Genomic DNA, 20,301 nt, shown 5'->3' with positions numbered 1-20,301 from the left:
TTTTTTAATTAACATTCTAGAATCACTCCATAAGAAATCATCCAGATACTCCTCATTCTTTTTCTTTTACAAATGTATAATACTCCATTTTGTGGATGTACTATAGTTTACTCAACCATTGTTCTATGTATCAGCACTTAGGCTGATTGTAATATTTTCAATTGCAAACAAAGCTAAGATGTCTAACATTATGTATGCATATGTATTGCTGGAGATGTATGTAGAGTAAAGGGTTTCTGGATCAAAAGGCAATGGAAATCCCTGCCAGGGTCATATTGTTGTGACTGAGAGAAGAGTTGAACTTCTATAACTCTCCTGGAAAAAGCAGGCAGTGCTTCAATTTTCCCACCAGAGTAGAGTCAGTGGGGTCCAACAATCAGCTGAAACTTCAACCCTACCCAGCAGCAAAGAGACATAGGAGGTGAGGTGGTTTAAGGCATAGAGGCTAGTTATCACTACAGTTAATCCTCTCAACCCCAAGTCATCAAGGCCTAATGGAGAGCTGACTATCCACCTGAATCCAACAACATGTGACTGAAAAAAGCAGTGAGAGTTGGTGCTAGTCAGCAATCTATTATCACCAAATGCCTAGTTTTACTGGGACCTAGTGAAGAGCTAAACCTATACATCCACCCAGCAGCAAAAAGACTAAACAAGGCAGTTTGAAGCAGGGATACTGACCATTCTTGTTCTTTCCTATTATGAACTGAATGTGTGTGTCCTCCCCCACCATTCATATGTTGATGTATAATCTCTAATCTGATGATATTTGGAGGTGGCACCTTTGGAAAGTAATTAGGTCGTGAAGGTGGAGCCCACACAAGTGAGATTAGTGTTCTTATAAAAGGCCAGAGAACTAGATCACTCTCTTACCCCATGTGAGGATACAAGTAGAAGTCAACTGTCTACAACTTGGAAAAGGGCCCTCACCAGAACCCGACCAGGCTGATACCCTCTTCTCAGACTCCCAGCCTCCAGAACGGTGAGAAATAAGCATGTTTAATTCTTAAATATGGTTTAATATTCTTTTCCATTTCTGTACATCACAACACCAAGATTTTGCTGCTTAGGATCTCTCTGAAGAAGCTATAGAGAATGCAAAGGCTACAATTTTCACCCCCTCTTATTTATGTGTTTGTATGTGTAAGTGTAATACATGTCAGTATATATTAATACAAACATCAATATATCATGCAATATATATCACCAAAGAGAACACATTGATTAAAGAAATACAAAAGTTAGGCATCATTTCCAAACTTAAATAGTAAAAATTAAATCTACAAAAGGAGCCTCATACCCTAAATGTATCATGTGAAACAACAAGCATATTCAAAAATGTAAATTTACCTCCAATTTCTCTGGTCTTGTCATATCACTTCAGACCCATTTACAATGGCAAAATCCTAAGATACTTCTGTGAAGAGAGCGTTTTTACTCACTCTTGGGTGTTCTACAAACAAATAGCAGAGCCCAAAGCAAAAAAAAAAAAAAAAAAAGCTTGTTCCAGTAAACTGTCTCCCATGTTGGTGAACACCAAATAATCAACTCCTCTCACTGGGGGTTGAGACATCAGGTTACACATTAACAGACAGTCATTTGGACCTCAGAGTACAGTGTGAGAACCAGAAGCTTTACATTTAAGACATACTCCCTTCATTTAAGTGAAATAGGATTATTGGAAAGATCTGTAACCTGGGAACAAGATGCTGGTTCAGATCAATAAAGTTACGAGTGACTAAGTCAAGTCAGCAAAGAACAGCAGTCAGGCACTAAAGTGTTAAAAGTACCCAGTTTGAAAACCAAATGCACCCCACTATCCTAGTCAGTGTGGAAGTGATATCAATTGACTTTGGTCCTTCAAAGTCCATTCATTATACTTTTTTCCATTGCTACCACTGGGCACATACTATACACTTTGTTAGCTGTCACCACATCAAGCATGGCATGCATGTCAACTGGGTTCAAGTCTGACTTATAGCCCAGATGTGAAGCATAAGCTTCAAGGTTTCAGGCCAACTCTTGAATCCAAAATAGTCTTAAGTCCATGGTGCCAGAGCTGTGTCCTATCCCTTTCCACCTGCCCCTAATTTCTCATGTGAGAGGTGATTGTAAGTCCCACATTTGAAACAGATGTCCCAACCCCACCAGGAGGTCAGGAGTTTATAATTACATGTAGTTATACATGTCTGTCGTTTCTGTGGAAAAACCTTGCAGTTCAGTTTAATAAATCAAAACATTCACATAATTTCATGCCATCCAACACAAGGAAAACACGCCCACCTCCCTTTAAACGAGAATTGGCCCTAACAAAATAAAATCATCTTTAAATTTCTTCATTTCCACTTAGATTGCATGTTTTATTTCTCCCAATCCCGGCAGCAGACAGAAGCCCCATCATATCCATCCCAAACTGGTTTCTAGTAGGCTAAGGTTATAAGGACCCTTGTCAAAACAATTGATTCAAAGGGCTCCCAAATGCTGGCACAAATGTGTCTGCCAAACAAATGGAAGCAAACAGTGCATTGTCCCAAATACTTCAGGGGTCAGTTTGATTTTGCAATGCAATTTGCATCCTTGAAACTGCCAGACTGGCAGGGGAGTGGGTAGCGTGAGGGAGTGAAGTTGAAATTGCCTCCTATTAGCTCACCCTTTCAACATCAAACAGAGACCAAGAGAGAAATGGTTCCAACATTTCACCACATATATTTTTTCTTATGCAGTCTAAGCTGAGAATGCCATGTAAATGGGTCACTACAAAATGCAATAATTTAATTTTTCTCCAATCAAAATAAGAAACAAACCAGTCTGATCTCACTTCTATTAACTTTTGAAAGTTTACAACAATTAAAGTATTTTTGCTTCTACGTATGAAGGTTAAAAAAAAGATTTTTTTTTTCATAAAATACAAGAGCAACCAATTTTACTACCAAGTAAAGTGAAAACTGGGATTCCTTTTTACACTAGTCCAAAGGTGCATTTAGGAACTTAGTTGTAGGCTGCTGTGTTAACACCATGACAAACCAAAGTGTAGGACTGGGTCTGGTTTTGTTTCGGTTTTCTTTTCAATATCCAATGCTCATGGATTAAATTCCGAAAATGTTCCAATTGTGAGGCAGGGATATGTTTGGATTCGACCATGGGTATGCTCCTTGGGTTGGATGTTGGAGGGTGAGGCACGTTTTGCTGACTATCTACTAGTCACTAAGGTAAAAAAAAATTCATCGTCTCCTGGTATTCTATTCCCTGGAAATCTACTCGGTACCACAAGATACCTGCACTTCTACCAAATCCTTTCACAAACTGAGACATTTCTTGTGATTTATCTGTGACAATTTCCAACGTAGCTCCACATTTTTTATAGTTGTTAGCAAACCATTCCAACAGGGGTATGCTCTCAATAAGCTCATGTTCCCATCCAGTCTCTTTGTCTATGAAATGAGATGTATCCTTTTCTTGCTCTGGAGTTAGAGAATTTTCTCCTCTTCTGTGCTTTGTCAATGAAGAACATATCTCATTATCCAGATTTTCAAAGACTATTAGAGTCTCTACAGCTCCCATTTTCAAAGCCTTTAGCGAATCTTCAATGCCAAAACAGTACTTGCCCATGTCATGGCTGATTTTATCAAACTATCGTCCTATTAATTTCTTCTCTTGAATGAATTTCACATTGGAGAGGACTTCAGTAGATAACTCAATAGCTTAGTTGAATCCATTTTCACCACCATAGGATATACAAACTAACTTTAAAACTTTTTATTGCAACTTTTGATCAAATATATCAGATTGACTTAGTTCAGTTTTAAAGTTAGCGGATCCAGCTAAAACTAGACCAGTCACATTCACTTTGTCTCCAGAAATAAACAGCTACACAGCAGTCTCTGCTACTTTCCAAACGTAGTTATATCGCTTTTCCATTCTTAAAGAGGCAAAACACAGGGATGACTGACCTCCTTTACCGTGTTTCTTTGGGAGATCCACAATGAATTTGTGCAGGACTTGTGTTTCCTTGGAGTGTGCCAAAAACTGCACCACTACCATCTATTACAATAAAGCCAAATTTGCTATAATCTGAAAGTAGTGCTATAAGAGCCTCTGTATGGAATTTGTTGTCACACAAGTACAATGATGTATTAATTGGTTTGAAAGGTTCAAAGTCAATGTTGACTTTCTTTTCCTTTCCTTCTTCTGTTACAGTTGTTCCACAGTAAACAACCAGACCATTTGAAGGTACTTTGTTATAAAGTTTGAGCCTTTGTTGTACAGATGTAATGGCTCCCAGGACTGAAAGACAGTTTATTCATGACTCAATGTTAGATGCAATTCCAAACTCGTCTGCTAATAATTTTGTCACTCAGAGCATTTGTTTTTTTTTTTAAACCACGCAGTATATAGTACTTTGTTATGGCAACCTAAACTAAGACAACTCCCCCACCATTCCCCATTGTCAGCAGGGTCCAACTAGAAACTGAGCTTCCATTTTTACCATGCAGCAACAAAGCGGCATGATTCAGCGCTCCACTTCCATACTCCCTGGTGTCAGTGAGGCCAACAGGAAGCTGAACATATCCAGCTCTTGTGCTACTTCAACATAGAGACTATGTGCTTTAAAATAATGTTAAGTGTAATTAAACATCTCACAGTATAATTTCCAGAATGTTTGGAATACAATAAAAAATCACTCATCATACCAACAACCAGGAAAACCACAATTTGAATAAGAAAAGACAATCAATAGATGCCAACACTGAGTTGATAGAGATGTTAGAATTGCCTTACAAGGATTTTAAGGTATCCATCATACAATTGCTTTAATAAGGACTTACAAATTTCCTTGAAATAAATGAAAAAAAAAGAAAATGTCAGAAAAGAAATTCAAGTTATATTTTAAAATAACAAATGGAAATTATAGAACATAAAAAGGCAATAAGCAAATTTTTTTAAATTACTCGATGGGCTTAATAGTAGAGTCGAGATGACAGAGGATAGAATCAGTAAATTTGAAGACAGATAAATAGAATTTATTCAATCTTAACAACGGGGGTAAATAGAAATTTTAAAAAAGAAGAGGACCTGAGGGACGTGTGAGAATGTATAAAAAATATAGATATAAAAGTTCGTATTACCAGAGTTCCAGAAGTAAAGGGGAGTATGGCTGAGAGAATACTCAAAAAAAATACTGGCTGAAAACTTCCCAAATTTGGTGAAACACATAAACCCACAGATTCAAGAAGTTCAGTGAATTGCAAATAGGATAAATCCAAAGAAACACATGTCAAGACACGTGATATTTAGCTTCTGAAAACTAAATATAAAGAAAACATCTTGAAAGCAGCCAGAGACAAACAACACATTTCCTCTAGGATGATACTAATCCAAATGAAAATGTATTTCTCATCTAAAACCATAAAGGCCAGAAATAAGTAACAACATATTTTAAGTGCTGAAAGAAAGGACTTGTCAAACACAAATTGTATATCCAGCAAAAATATCTGTCAGGAATGAAGGGTAAATCGAGACATTCTCAGATGAAGAAAAATAAACAGAATTTGTTGCTAGCAAATCTATCCTTAAAAAATAGCTAAAAGAAGTTCTTTAAACTTTCTTAGAAAGGAAATTATAACAGAAGAAGGCTTGGAACTTCAGAAAAGGAAGAACATAGGAATACAAAAAAGAGGTGTAATAGCAAGAGATAATCTTACTTCTCTTGAGTTTTTAAATCTTATCTGAAGATTGAAGCGAAAATTATAACACTATGTGATATGGTACTCAATATATGCACAGTAAGTATTTAAGACAGTTATATTTTATTTTTATTTTTATTTTTTGTATATTTATTTATTTTTTTTTTAAATTTATTTATTATTATTATACTTTAAGTTGTAGGGTACATGTGCATAACGTGCAGGTTTGTTACATAGGTATACTTGTGCCATGTTGGTGTGCTGCACCCATCAACTCGTCATTTACATCAGGTATAACTCCCAATGCAATCCCTCCCCCCGCCCCCCTCCCCATGATAGGCCCCTGTGTGTGATGTTCCCCTTTCTGAGTCCAAGTGATCTCATTGTTCAGTTCCCACCTATGAGTGAGAACATGCGGTGTTTGGTTTTCTGTTCTTGTGATAGTCTGCTAAGAATGATGGTTTCCAGCTGCATCCATGTCCCTACAAAGGACACAAACTCATCCTTTTTTATGGCTGCATAGTATTCCATGGTGTATATGTGCCACATTTTCTTAATCCAATCTGTCACTGATGGACATTTGGGTTGATTCCAAGTCTTTGCTATTGTGAATAGTGCTGCAATAAACATACGTGTGCATGTGTCTTTATAGCAGCATAATTTATAATCCTTTGGGTATATACCCAGTAATGGGATGGCTGGGTCATATGGTACATCTAGTTCTAGATCCTTGAGGAATCGCCATAGTGTTTTCCATAATGGTTGAACTAGTTTACAATCCCACCAACAGTGTAAAAGTGTTCCTATTTCTCCACATCCTCTCCAGCACCTGTTGTTTCCTGACTTTTTAATGATCGCCATTTTAACTGGTGTGAGATGGTATCTCATTGTGGTTTTGATTTGCATTTCTCTGATGGCCAGTGATGATGAGCATTTCTTCATGTGTCTGTTGGCTGTATGAATGTCTTCTTTTGAGAAATGTCTGTTCATATCCTTTGCCCACTTTTTGATGGGGTTGTTTGTTTTTTTCTTGTAAATTTGTTTGAGTTCTTTGTAGGTTCTGGATATTAGCCCTTAGTCAGATGAGTAGATTGCAAAAATTTTCTCCCATTCCGTAGGTTGCCTGTTCACTCTGATGGTAGTTTCTTTTGCTGTGCAGAAGCTCTTTAGTTTAATTAGATCCCATTTGTCAATTTTGGCTTTTGCTGCCGTTGCTTTTGGTGTTTTAGACATGAAGTCTTTGCCCATGCCTATGTCCTGAATGGTACCACCTAGGTTTTCCTCTAGGATTTTTATGGTATTAGGTCTAACATTTAAGTCTCTAATCCATCTTGAATTAATTTTCGTATAAGGAGTAAGGAAAGGATCCAGTTTCAGCTTTCTACTTATGGCTAGCCAATTTTCCCAGCACCATTTATTAAATAGGGAATCCTTTCCCCATTTCTTGTTTCTCTCAGGTTTGTCAAAGATCAGATGGCTGTAGATGTGTGGTATTATTTCTGAGGACTCTGTTCTGTTCCATTGGTCTATATCTCTGTTTTGGTACCAGTACCATGCTGTTTTGGTTACTGTAGCCTTGTAGTATAGTTTGAAGTCAGGTAGCGTGATGCCTCCAGCTTTGTTTTTTTGACTTAGGATTGTCTTGGATATGCGGGCTCTTTTTGGTTCCATATGAACTTTAAAGCAGTTTTTTCCAATTCTGTGAAGAAACTCATTGGTAGCTTGATGGGGATGGCATTGAATCTATAAATGACCTTGGGCAGTATGGCCATTTTCACTATATTGATTCTTCCTATCCATGAGCATGGTATGTTCTTCCATTTGTTTGTGTCCTCTTTTATTTCACTGAGCAGTGGTTTGTAGTTCTCCTTGAAGAGGTCCTTTACATCCCTTGTAAGTTGGATTCCTAGGTATTTTATTCTCTTTGAAGCAATTGTGAATGGAAGTTCATTCCTGATTTGGCTCTCTGTTTGTCTGTTACTGGTGTATAAGAATGCTTATGATTTTTGCACATTAATTTTGTATCCTGAGACTTTGCTGAAGTTGCTTATCAGCTTAAGGAGATTTTGGGCTGAGACAATGGGGTTTTCTAAATATACAATCATGTCATCTGCAAACAGGGATAATTTGACTTCTTCTTTTCCTAACTGAATACCCTTGATTTCTTTCTCTTGCCTAAATGCCCTAGCCAGAACTTCCAACACTATGTTGAATAGGAGTGGTGAGAGAGGGCATCCCTGTTTTGTGCCAGTTTTCAAAGGGAATTTTTCCAGTTTTTGCCCATTCAGTATGATATTGGCTGTGGGTTTGTCATAAATAGCTCTTATTATTTTGAGGTACGTTCCATCAATACCGAATTTATTGAGCGTTTTTAGCATGAAGGGCTGTTGAATTTTGTCAAAACCCTTTTCTGCATCTATTGAGATAATCATGTGGTTCTTGTCTTTGGTTCTGTTTATATGCTGGATTATGTTTATTGATTTGCGAATGTTGAACCAGCCTTGCATCCCAGGGATGAAGCCCACTTGATCATGGTGGATAAGCTTTTTGATGTGTTGCTGAATCCGGTTTGCCAGTATTTTATTGAGGATTTTTGCATCGATGTTCATCAGGGATATTGGTCTAAAATTCTCTTTTTTTGTTGTGTCTCTGCCAGGCTTTGGTATCAGGATGATGTTGGTCTCATAAAATGAGTTAGGGAGGATTCTCTCTTTTTCTATTGATTGGAATAGTTTCAGAAGGAATGGTACCAACTCCTCCTTGTACCTCTGGTAGAATTCAGCTGTGAATCCATCTGGTCCTGGACTTTTTTTGGTTGGTAGGCTATTAATTATTGCCTCAATTTCAGAGCCTGCTATTGGTCTATTCAGGGATTCAACTTCTTCCTGGTTTAGTCTTGGAAGAGTGTAAGTGTCCAGGAAATTATCCATTTCTTCTAGATTTTCCAGTTTATTTGCGTAGAGGTGTTTATAGTATTCTCTGATGGTAGTTTGTATTTCTGTGGGGTTTGTGGTGATATCCCCTTTATCATTTTTAATTGCGTCGATTTGAATCTTCTCTCTTTTCTTCTTTATTAGTCTTGCTAGTGGTCTGTCAATTTTGTTGATCTTTTCAAAAAACCAACTCCTGGAATCATTGACTTTTTGGAGAGACTTTTGTGTCTCTATCTCCTTCAGTTCTGCTCTGATCTTAGTTATTTCTTGCCTTCTGCTAGCTTTCGAATGTGTTTGCTCTTGCTTCTCTAGTTCTTTTAATTGCGATGTTAGAGTGTCAATTTTAGATCTTTCCTGCTTTCTCTTGTGGGCATTTAGTGCTATAAATTTCCCTCTACACACTGCTTTAAATGTGTCCCAGAGATTCTGGTATGTTGTATCTTTGTTCTCATTGGTTTCAAAGAACATCTTTATTTCTGCCTTCATTTCGTTATGTACCCAGTAGTCATTCAGGAGCAGGTTGTTCAGTTTCCATGTAGTTGAGCGGTTTGGATTGAGTTTCTTAGTCCTGAGTTCTAGTTTGATTGCATTGTGGTCTGAGAGACAGTTTGTTATAATTTCTGTTCTTGTACATTTGCTGAGGAGTGCTTTACTTCCAATTACGTGGTCGATTTTGGAGTAAGTACGATGTGGTGCTGAGAAGAATGTATATTCTGTTGATTTGGGGTGGAGAGTTCTATAGATGTCTATTAGGTCTGCTTGCTGCAGAGATGAGTTCAATTCCTGGATATCCTTGTTAACTTTCTGTCTCGTTGATCTGTCTAATGTTGACAGTGGAGTGTTGAAGTCTCCCATTATTATTGTATGGGAGTCTAAGTCTCTTTGTAAGTCTCTAAGGACTTGCTTTATGAATCTGGGTGCTCCTGTATTGGGTGCATATATATTTAGGATAGTTAGCTCTTCCTGTTGAATTGATCCCCTTACCATTATGTAATGGCCTTCTTTGTCTCTTTTGATCTTTGATGGTTTAAAGTCTGTTTTATCAGAGACTAGTATTGCAACCCCCGCTTTTTTTTGTTCTCCATTTGCTTGGTAAATCTTCCTCCATCCCTTTATTTTGAGCCTATGTATGTCTCTGCGTGTGAGATGGGTCTCCTGAATACAGCAGACTGATGGGTCTTGACTCTTTATCCAGTTTGCCAGTCTGTGTCTTTTAATTGGAGCATTTAGTCCATTTACATTTAAGGTTAAGATTGTTATGTGTGAACTTGATCCTGCCATTATGATATTAACTGGTTATTTTGCTCGTTAGTTGATGCAGTTTCTTCCTAGCCTCGATGGTCTTTACATTTTGGCATGTTTTTGCAATGGCTGGTACCAGTTGTTCCTTTCCATGTTGAGTGCTTCCTTCAGGGTCTCTTGTAAGGCAGGCCTAGTGGTGACAAAATCTCTAAGCATTTGCTTATCTGTAAAGGATTTTATTTCTCCTTCACTTATGAAACTTAGTTTGGCTGGATATGAAATTCTGGGTTGAAAATTCTTTTCTTGAAGAATGTTGAATATTGGCCCCCACTCTCTTCTGGCTTGGAGAGTTTCTGCCGAGAGATCTGCTGTTAGTCTGATGGGCTTCCCTTTGTGAGTAACCCGATCTTTCTCTCTGGCTGCCCTTAAGATTTTTTCCTTCATTTCAACTTTGGTGAATCTAGCAATTATGTGTCTTGCAGTTGCTCTTCTCGAGGAGTATCTTTGTGGCGTTCTCTGTATTTCCTGGATTTGAATGTTGGCCTGCCCTACTAGGTTGGGGAAGTTCTCCTGGATGATATCCTGAAGAGTGTTTTCCAACTTGGTTCCATCTTCCCCCTCACTTTCAGGCACCCCAATCAGACGTAGATTTGGTCTTTTTACATAATCCCATACTTCTTGCAGGCTTTGTTCATTTCTTTTTCTTCTTTTTTCTTTTGGTTTCTCTTCTCGCTTCATTTCATTCATTTGATCCTCAATCGCTGATACTCTTTCTTCCAGTTGATCGAGTCGCTTACTGAAGCTTGTGCATTTGTCACGTATTTCTCGTGTCATGGTTTTCATCTCTTTCATTTCGTTTATGACCTTCTCTGCATTAATTACTCTAGCCATCAATTCTTCCACTTTTTTTTCAAGATTTTTAGTTTCTTTGCGCTGGGTACGTAATTCCTCCTTTAGCTCTGAGAAATTTGATGGACTGAAGCTTTCTTCTCTCATCTCGTCAAAGTCATTCTCCGTCCAGCTTTGATCCGTTGCTGGCGATGAGCTGCGCTCCTTTGCCGGGGGAGATGCGCTCTTATTTTTTGAATTTCCAGCTTTTCTGCCCTGCTTTTTCCCCATCTTTGTGGTTTTATCTGCCTCTGGTCTTTGATGATGGTGATGTACTGATGGGGTTTTGGTGTAGGTGTCCTTCCTGTTTGATAGTTTTCCTTCTCACAGTCAGGACCCTCAGCTGTAGGTCTGTTGGAGATTGCTTGAGGTCCACTCCAGACCCTGTTTTCCTGGGTATCAGCAGCAGAGGTTGCAGAAGATAGAATATTTCTGAACAGCGAGTGTACCTGTCTGATTCTTGCTTTGGAAGCTTCCTCTCAGGGGTGTACTCCACCCTGTGAGGTGTGGGGTGTCAGACTGCCCCTAGTGGGGGATGTCTCCCAGTTAGGCTACTCAGGGGTCAGGGACCCACTTAAGCAGGGAGTCTGTCCCTTCTCAGATCTCAACCTCTGTGTTGGGAGATCCACTGCTCTCTTCAAAGCTGTCAGACAGAGTCGTTTGCGTCTGCAGAGGTTTTGGCTGCGTTTGTTATTGCCCTGTCCCCAGAGGTGGAGTCTACAGAGACAGGCAGGTTTCCTTGAGCTGCTGTGAGCTCCACCCAGTTCGAGCTTCCCAGCAGCTTTGTTTACCTACTTAAGCCTCAGCAATGGTGGGCGCCCCTCCCCCAGCCTCGCTGCTGCCTTGCCGCGAGATCGCAGACTGCTGTGCTAGCAATGAGGAAGGCTCCGTGGGTGTGGGACCCTCCCGACCAGGTGTGGGATATGATCTCCTGGTGTGCCTGTTTGCTTAAAGCGCAGTATTGGGGTGGGAGTTACCCGATTTTCCAGGTGTTGTGTGTCTCAGTTCCCCTGGCTAGGAAAAGGGATTCCCTTCCCCCTTGTGCTTCCCAGGTGAGGCAATGCCTCGCCCTGCTTCAGCTCTCGCTGGTCGGGCTGCAGCAGCTGACCAGCACCGATCGTCCGGCACTCCCCAGTGAGATGAACCCAGTACCTCAGTTGAAAATGCAGAAATCACCGGTCTTCTGTGTCGCTCACGCTGGGAGTTGGAGACTGGAGCTGTTCCTATTCGGCCGTCTTGCTCCGCCCCCTAGACAGTTATATTTTATTTGAATGCACAGGATAAAATGACCTAAGTAGAAGCAAGGTTTGTATATTTAATATTAGTATTAAAACTCCGATACCAGTACACAGTGATATGTTAGTATACATATGGTAATCTCTAAAGCAATTATAAAGAAAACTATGCAAAGTGGTATACTCAAAAACAGTATATGGTGTGAGTTGGTTGCAGGTAATATTTTAAAGAGAAAGAAAAAAATGGTATAAATAAATCAAGGTGTAATCCAAAATATTCTACTTAACCAACAAGATGTTAAAAATTAAAAGGCAAATAAAAGAATTGAGAAGTAACGTAAACTAGTAGAGCACACATAATAAGGTGGCAGACATAAGCATTAATATATTAATAATTACCTTATGTGTAAATCATCTAAATATACCAATTAAAAGAGATAGATTTGGGGGAGGGAATTATGTTTAAAATTATGGTTTACAAGAAATTCACCTTAAATACAAAGGTATGGCAAAAATTAGGGAAAAATGCATATTATGTAAACATTAATATCAGATAAAACAGACTTCAAAGCAAAGCATTGAAGGAGGGCCCCAACACAGTGTCCATATTCAAAGACTGGGAGAGTATTTTGTAGGGGTGAGTTTCAGGCATTTAAGAAAATGCTTTCAAAATATGAGCGTCCACTAAGCTAACAGAATGCAGACTTCAGTAGCCACACATAAAGAATACAGGCTTTATAAAAAATGGTTTACAAAAGTCACTAAAAAGTAACAACAAGCAGCAAAACAAATTTAGGGGAACAGGGATAATCTGACACCAAGTGCTGCCACTTCATAATACATAAAATGTTCAGATTTCAACAATAAATTATGAGACATGCAAAGGTGCACTCAGTATAAAAAAAAAGAAGAAGAAGAAGAAGAAATTAATAGAAACATTCCCTGAGAAAGGCTAGGCATTGGACAAAGGCTTTAAATCTCCTCTCTTTGGCCAGGCATGGTGGCTCACCCCTTTAATCCCAGCACTATGGGAAGCAGGTGGATCACAATGTCAGGAGATTGAGACCCTGGCTAACACAGTGAAATTCCATCTCTACTAAAAATACAAAAAAATAGCTGGATGTGGTGGCATGCACCTGTAGTCCCAGCTACTTGGGAGGCTGAGGCAGGAGAATCGCTTGAACCCAGGAGGCGGAGGTTGGTTGCAGTGAGCCAAGATCATGCCACTGCACTCCAGCCTGAGTGACAGAGTAAGACTCCATCTCAAAAAAAAAAAAAAAAAAAAAAAAAATCTAGCTCCAAGAGCTATAGTAATCATGGATAAATAAATAAATAAATAAATAAATAAATAAAAGGAAACCAGGAGAACAAAGTCTCAACAAATAAAGAATATCAATAAAGAGAAGTCATTTCTTAAAAAGAAACAAATACAAAATCTGGAGAACAAAAGTAAAATAACAGAAATAAAGACTTCACTAGAGGAGCTCAATGGTAGATTAGGGCTGGTATAAGAAATAATCAGTAAAGGTGAAGATAGGTCAAACAAGAGTGTGCAGTAAGAGGAACAGAAATACAAAGAAAAAATAAAAATAAATAGAGTCTTAGAGACCTGAGGGAAACCATCAGGCATACCAACATTTGAATAGTGAAACCTCCAGAAGGGAACATAAAATGAATGGGCAAAAGAATGTTTAAAGTAGTAATGTCCAAAAGTTTCTTGAATAATCATGAAAGATAGGAATCTACACATCCAAGAAGCATAATTTACTCCAAGCAGGAAAAGCTAAAACATATCCACACTGAGACAAGTTATGATCAAAGTGTAAAAAGTCAAAGACAAAGAGAAAATATTGAAAGCAGCAAGAGAAAAGTGACTTTCCCACAAATGAAAAAGGAATCTTCAATGAGAAACAGATCAATTTCTCTTCAGAAACCATAGACTTCAGAAGATGGGCATAATATATTTTAAGTGCCAAAGGGGGGGGGAACTATGAACCAATAATTCTACATTCAGCAAAACTTTTGTTCTTCAAAAATAAAGGCAAAATTAAGACATTCTCAGGCAACAAAAAACTGAGGGAATTTGTCACTAACAGACCTACCCTAAAAGAAATTATAAGGGAGTTGTTCAACCTGAAATGAAAGAACACTAGACAGTAACCCAAAATCATACAAACAAATAAAGAACAATGGTAAAAGTAGCTGCATAGGTAAATATAAAAGTCCCTGTTACTGCATTTTTGAGGTTTTTTGTTTCTTTGTTTTTTGTTTTTGTGTTGTTCTTGTTGTTTGTTTGCTTTTTGAGATAGGGTCTTACTTTATTGCCCAGGCTGGTCAACAAAGATGTTAATTGTAAGATGTTAACTGTAATCTCCAGTGTAAGAAAAAAAATTTAAAACTATACAGAAAAAGATAAGTAAATTCATATGGTATATTTTGGGTGGGGTGGATGATGAGCAATTACTTAACGGGTACAGTGTACATTATTTGAGCAATGGTTACCCTAAAAGCCCTGACTTCACCACTACACAGTCCATGCATGTAACAAAATTACACTTGCATCCCATAAATTTACACAAATTTTAAAAATAAAAACAAAACAAAATAATCAAATATATATATATATTTATATTTTTTCTTATATTACCAAGTAATTCATATTCATTCTACAAAGATTAGAAAATACACACCAAAAAAAAAATATATATATATATATAGAAAAGATTCTACACTTTTCTTCACTCAGATCTATTGATTCCAGGGAGTCTCCCAATGTTTATCCAAAGGGACTGCACATGATTTGTTTTGGGGCAAGATGGGACTACTCCATCCTCTATCTAGAGATTCCCTCTCTCTACATGGTGGCTGGAACGGAGCAGTGCTCAGCTAATAACCATGTTTAACATAAGTGATGATAAATAAACTCAAGAATGCTCTTCTGATGCAGGGATTAACCTGTCTGTCTGAGCACAAGCCCATCACTGAGTGTTTGGGTTTCTTGCACTTGCAAAAAAATGCTAGGATGACATCCCCCAACATTTGTGGTTTCTTAGGCTACTTTCTTGGGACAATTCTGAGTCTATCTCAGTTGACAGGATGCCCACTGCCCCTGTCTCTCTAAGTCTTTGTTTAAATGTCTTCCCTGACAACGCCCAGCCAGTCCTCTTTCCTCAACATTGTCCACACGTGACTCTGCAGTCTCTGCTGCATGGGGCCTGTTTTCTCAGGTAGGACCTCAAAGGGAAGGCACCTGTTTCTGGACAGGAGTCAGAAGCTCCTGAGCCCAGGAGCATCCCTAGAAGGGGAGTTTCAAGCCACACCAGCCCACAGTCAGACTGAAGTCATTTGAAGACTAGGAAACTAGAAGGTTTTCCTCTTAAAATAACACAGAATACATATCCATTATACAAAAATTCAGACTATACAGAAAAGTGCGAAGAAAGTGAAGGCCACCCCCACCCTGCCTCCCTGACAATCAGGCTATGCTGTCTGTGCATTTGACAGGCTTTGTTCCTAACATTCACTTTATTGCAAAAATGGGTTTATCATAAATTCAATTTTCTAAACTACTTATCTCAATTAAGTGAGAATTCCTCTGTCAGAAGGGTTGGTGCTCTCTTGCCAGGCAGTCAAGCCAGCCACTGCTGTCCCTTCTTATTTGTCAAGTGCCTTGGAGGGTGTCCACGCTGTGTCTGTGGACACCACCAAGTCTCTTGTTGTGGAGTAGGGGCCCAGGACCCTAGGACTGAATGGAGGAAACACAGGCTCAGATTCCTCTTGGCCACCTTCTCATTGGGCAGTCTTCCTGGACACTGCTGGGGTTCTGAACCCTGAGCACGTGGGTGTGACATGGGAGGTCAGGACCATAGAGGGCTCATGACACAGGGACATCAGCAGGGAGTCCAGGCACACATCCTGGAGCCAGGAGGTCCTGGGGTACCTAGCGCCACCCCACCCCAGGCAGCCTGTGAAGGCTTAGGGTACTGGGCCCCACCCTGAGAGCTGAGAGTGGTCCTACCCAGGCCCCCCGGCAGGATACGGGCCAGCAAGTCCCACACAGCACTGGGGGACACCTGAGGAGAGAGCTGGGGCAGGGGGAACCCCAGCTGGGCCTCAGGGGGCTGGGAACGCACTGCCCTCTCACTTTCCATATCCTGAAATCAAGGGCTGACCAGTCAGTGATTTGCACTCCAACAACCAAACTCCAAATCCCAATGGCTTCTAACAACAAACGTCAATCCGTCTTGCTTCTGAGTCAGCTGAGAGGCTTCACCACTGGGCCTGCTCCACATTTCCTCAGTGCAAGAAGGCCCTCCCTTCTGACATCACCAAAGTGAGATCTTGAGAGTCCTGGGCTCAGAGCTGGCAGGAGCAAGGCAAAGGGAGTGGGTACAACAAGTGAGAAAGCAAGTGGAGGGTGGGGGGTGCTCACAAGTGCCAACTTAACCCTTGTGACTAAGAGGGGGTTGAGGGGCAGACTCCAAGGCCAGGAGAGCCCGGAGCCACCCTTGGCTCCAGACTTCACAGGCCTGAGTGCTCCTGGACCCCACCAGGGCCACAGCAGAAACTCAGGCTGAAGCAAAAGACAGCGGTTTGTGGCAGAACCCAGCACAGCAGGCCGTCCCCTCCCAGGCGCCTTTCTCATAGTTAATAACGCATACAGTTACACAGATTCCTGCATCTAACACAGCCAGGAAGCCATACAGCAGTCTAGGAGTGGGGTGCGTCTACACCTGTTTAGTGACAGAATCAAGGACTTGGCAGGCCATAAGTTTCCTGCAAGTGTAGCCCCCACAAACCCACCACTTTGGTCATCTTCACTCTGCATGGGAGTTTGGAGGCCCCCAGCTTGGGGCACACGACTTGTCATCCTGAGGGGAGAGAGGGCAGTTCTCCCAGAGTCGGCCCAGCCCTAGCCCTTGGAGGCGCAAGGGAAGGAGTTCATAGAGCACTTTATTGGTTCTCACAACCAGCTCTCTTCACTTATCCCGTAACATGGCAAAAAGACCAAATAGGAGGGTGCCCAGCAGACTCAGGCCACGGTCTTCAAGATGCCGGCCATCTTCTTGGCATCTCGGCCTACATGTGTGTCCCACATCACCTTCCAGCTGCACCTGGTGGGTCAGCTGCTGCCTTATAGCCAGCAGGGGGCTAGCTCTGTTGGCCTGGAGCTCCTGAAACCTGGTCCTTTCTCTGGGCTGCACCCATCTGACTGAGCTCCGTTGGCCTGGGCTTGCTGCTCACCCTGTCATGAGCCTGGTTCTAGGTGCTGGCCTCCAGCCTCAGCAGCTCCGCCAGAGTGTGCCTCAGTGGGTGCAGGTTCCTTACCACCACAGTGGCCCTCTGCCTCTGCTCTTTGCACTTCTGCTCAGCCAACTTTTGGCTTTGGTTTTCTGCAGCCATCATTGGCTCCTCAGCTTCAGTTTCTCATTCTTGGGCAAAATAGCCTTAGCATCTGCATCTCTCCTGATAGAAGTAATGCTCCTCATGTCCAGATCCAGCTCCCCATCACTTTCCCCATTTTCCCATGCGGAGACCTTCAGTTGGCTCCAGCTTCCAGTGCACACATGGAAGAACCTTCTTTCAAATATGTATACAATATATATGTAATTACATATATATTATGTCATATGTAATTACATATATATTATGTCATATGTAATACAATATATTATATATATAGGAATTAATGGAGGAAATGAAGAACAAAAAAGACTAGTACATATAGAAAATAAATAGCAAAATACAGAACTATACCCTTTCTTACCAATAATTGCTTTCTATGTAAATGGGTTTATTCTCAAATCAAAAAGCAGATATGGCAGAGAGAGGGTTTTTTTAAAGGATCTATCTATATGCTCACTTTAGATCAAAAAGTTATCTAAAAGATATATTCATAGTTATTAATGGCCCTATTCCTACTACGAATTTTGAAGTGCTCTTAAGCCCATAACTTGCCTGTTTTAACTATGGTAATGGGTGGAAAGAGTAGTTCACCAGTTTTAAAGATCAGACTCTGTATCAAAAGCACCTTTGCCATTAGGAAGAGTGAGTATCAGACTCATCCTGGAGTATATTGGAGTCATCTTATCTATTGCTTCAAACCTCTCTTTTTATTTCCTGAGCCTTGCTTGGACCTTGACATTCCATTTGAATTCCTTCTGACTGGAACATTTGTGTTGTATCTGTAACATTGGCACTGAAATAAAGACCACATGGTTAAAGAAATCTTCCCTATATTGTACTTTATGGTGTTGGAGTGAAGCCTTGTAACTTCCTTGCCCCCATGTCAGAGGAAGTCTTACGGACACCATAGGGTATGAATAGCTTTTCCTGAGTCTGAGAAATTGGCCTCCTTTAAAAGACAAATCTCACAAATATCCACATCAAAGGCTTGAGTTTTTTAAACTAGTGAGAGTGCCAAGTGCTTTTTAGAAAGGACCTATGTGTTGTTAAACTTTGAAATTGAGTTGCTGGAATGAAGTAGAGGTGACTCTCTCTGTGGTACACGATGAATGTACTATGTACGTTCAAGTATTCAGGCACTATGTCTTATATACTGAAGAAGAAAGAAAAAGTGTGGCCCACCTTGCTCTTATAATGTTTGCAATTGTTACTGTATTGAATACAGTATAATGACTATTTTGGCTTCAATCTTAAACCTGGAAACAAATATCCTTTATTTCCCCTCCATTTCACCAAGCCTTTACTTAAAATCTTCAGTGTCTTGTCAAATATAGCTCTGTTTCAGATGCTAGACTATTCCTAACATTTGACAAACTGGAGTTTAACTAAAGGCTCCACAGGGGAAAGTTTCTGGTCTTATTAGTATGTATGAGCAAGATCTGCTAAAACCTACTCCACTGGGTAAATGGTTGACTGAGTCAATCACAGGATATTATCTCCTCCATAGTTTTCAGTAATGTAAGTGTGGACTAGTGCATATTTCAGACAACTGCTCTGCCTGTACAATGAAAAATAGCCTTTAATGGGTTTCTTTGCCGACTGATTTCACTGGATGGATACGTAATGCTGTGAAACATGATAGGATTAACATAATGTTGGTGGATTTCTTGAATAGAATTTATCTTAACACTCCTCTTTGTTAGATAAAATAAAGCTCTTTGTATAGAGGCTTTGGTGGATGTCTTGAATAGAATTTGTCTTAACATTCCTCTTTGTCAGATAAAATAAAGCTCTTTGTATAGAGGCTTTATTTTTCTCTCTTATATTTGTATCTAACCAGCTCAGGTTTTTTATTTTAATTTGAACTGGATTGAATCTCTGAAGAAATCTGTTCAAGACCATGCTATAAGACAGTGTCAGCTAATGGAGTTGGAAAGGGTCTACTCCACTGACAGAGCATTTCCTTGGGTGACCATAGTTTTGAAGTAGAGTTTATGATCATCCATAGCTTTGTCTAGGAGTAAAATATCATGGCTTTAACACAAAGGTGCTGCATAGAATATGAATTGATTTCGGAAATTGAACACAAGCACCATACTGAAGGACTAGCAGCCAAATAACTACTTAGGATACTGATGGTTGTGAAGACTAATTCAAATGATTGATTCTTTGAAAGCTTCAGCGTACCTTAGTTTCTAGGATCAGAATTAGTTTTCCTCTCATTTGGCCTTGCAGCTAAAAGGAGAAACTTTTCAATTTCTGTGAATACTTGCACATTTTAATAATTCATTTCCCGAGTATAATGACTCAAGGGGGAGCAAATTTGGATGGATTTACAACTTCAGAGGCATTATGAGGAAAGAGCAATTTCCAAGGCTGTTTTGATAACCCTGGGGTGATAAGCAGTGATCTATCACATGCTTACTTCAAAAATTCCACATGCACTTGTACCTCATTATTTCCCTCCTCACAAGTCAATTTTATTCTAGTCTCTGCCCCATCCCAGGGAATCCTAAAGGAGAATTAATTCATATAAGTAATCTCAAAAAACTGTAGGAGGGGTGCTCTGCCCGAGAAGCTTCACCCACAGTGCTTTGATGCTGTTACCTTGAGGTGCTTTGGACAGTCATGGAAGTTTCAGACTGTGTATAGTGATCATCTGTTAATTTTAAGGCCTTTCTCATTTAAAGATACATTCCTCAGTGTAACATTTGGGAAGAGATTCTTTCCTCTTGCTAGTTTAAAGGTGCAATTTGTACCCCTTGTTTATCCCATTTATATGTGAAAATAGACTTTTAAAACTATCCAACACTAATGGTTGATATAGCATGCTTTCCGTTTTTTTATGTCCTTCTAGAAGAGATTGGAAGTTAGGAAGTACTGCTTTTGAGGTTCAACTTCATTATCTTCTGC

At 39.9% G+C, this 20,301-nt stretch overlaps 1 pseudogene; it reads right to left on the bottom strand.

Moving 5' to 3' along the window:
* Positions 1-3,190: 3,190 nt before the first annotated feature.
* LOC102144431 (eukaryotic peptide chain release factor subunit 1 pseudogene) lies at positions 3,191-17,385 on the bottom strand (annotated as a pseudogene).
* Positions 17,386-20,301: the final 2,916 nt, after the last annotated feature.

The sequence above is a fragment of the Macaca fascicularis genome, chromosome X (assembly GCF_037993035.2).
Source record: "Macaca fascicularis isolate 582-1 chromosome X, T2T-MFA8v1.1".
Taxonomy (NCBI): domain Eukaryota; kingdom Metazoa; phylum Chordata; class Mammalia; order Primates; family Cercopithecidae; genus Macaca; species Macaca fascicularis.
The sequence above is the reverse complement of the archived record's forward strand: the minus strand, read 5'-3'. Positions and strand labels throughout refer to the sequence as shown.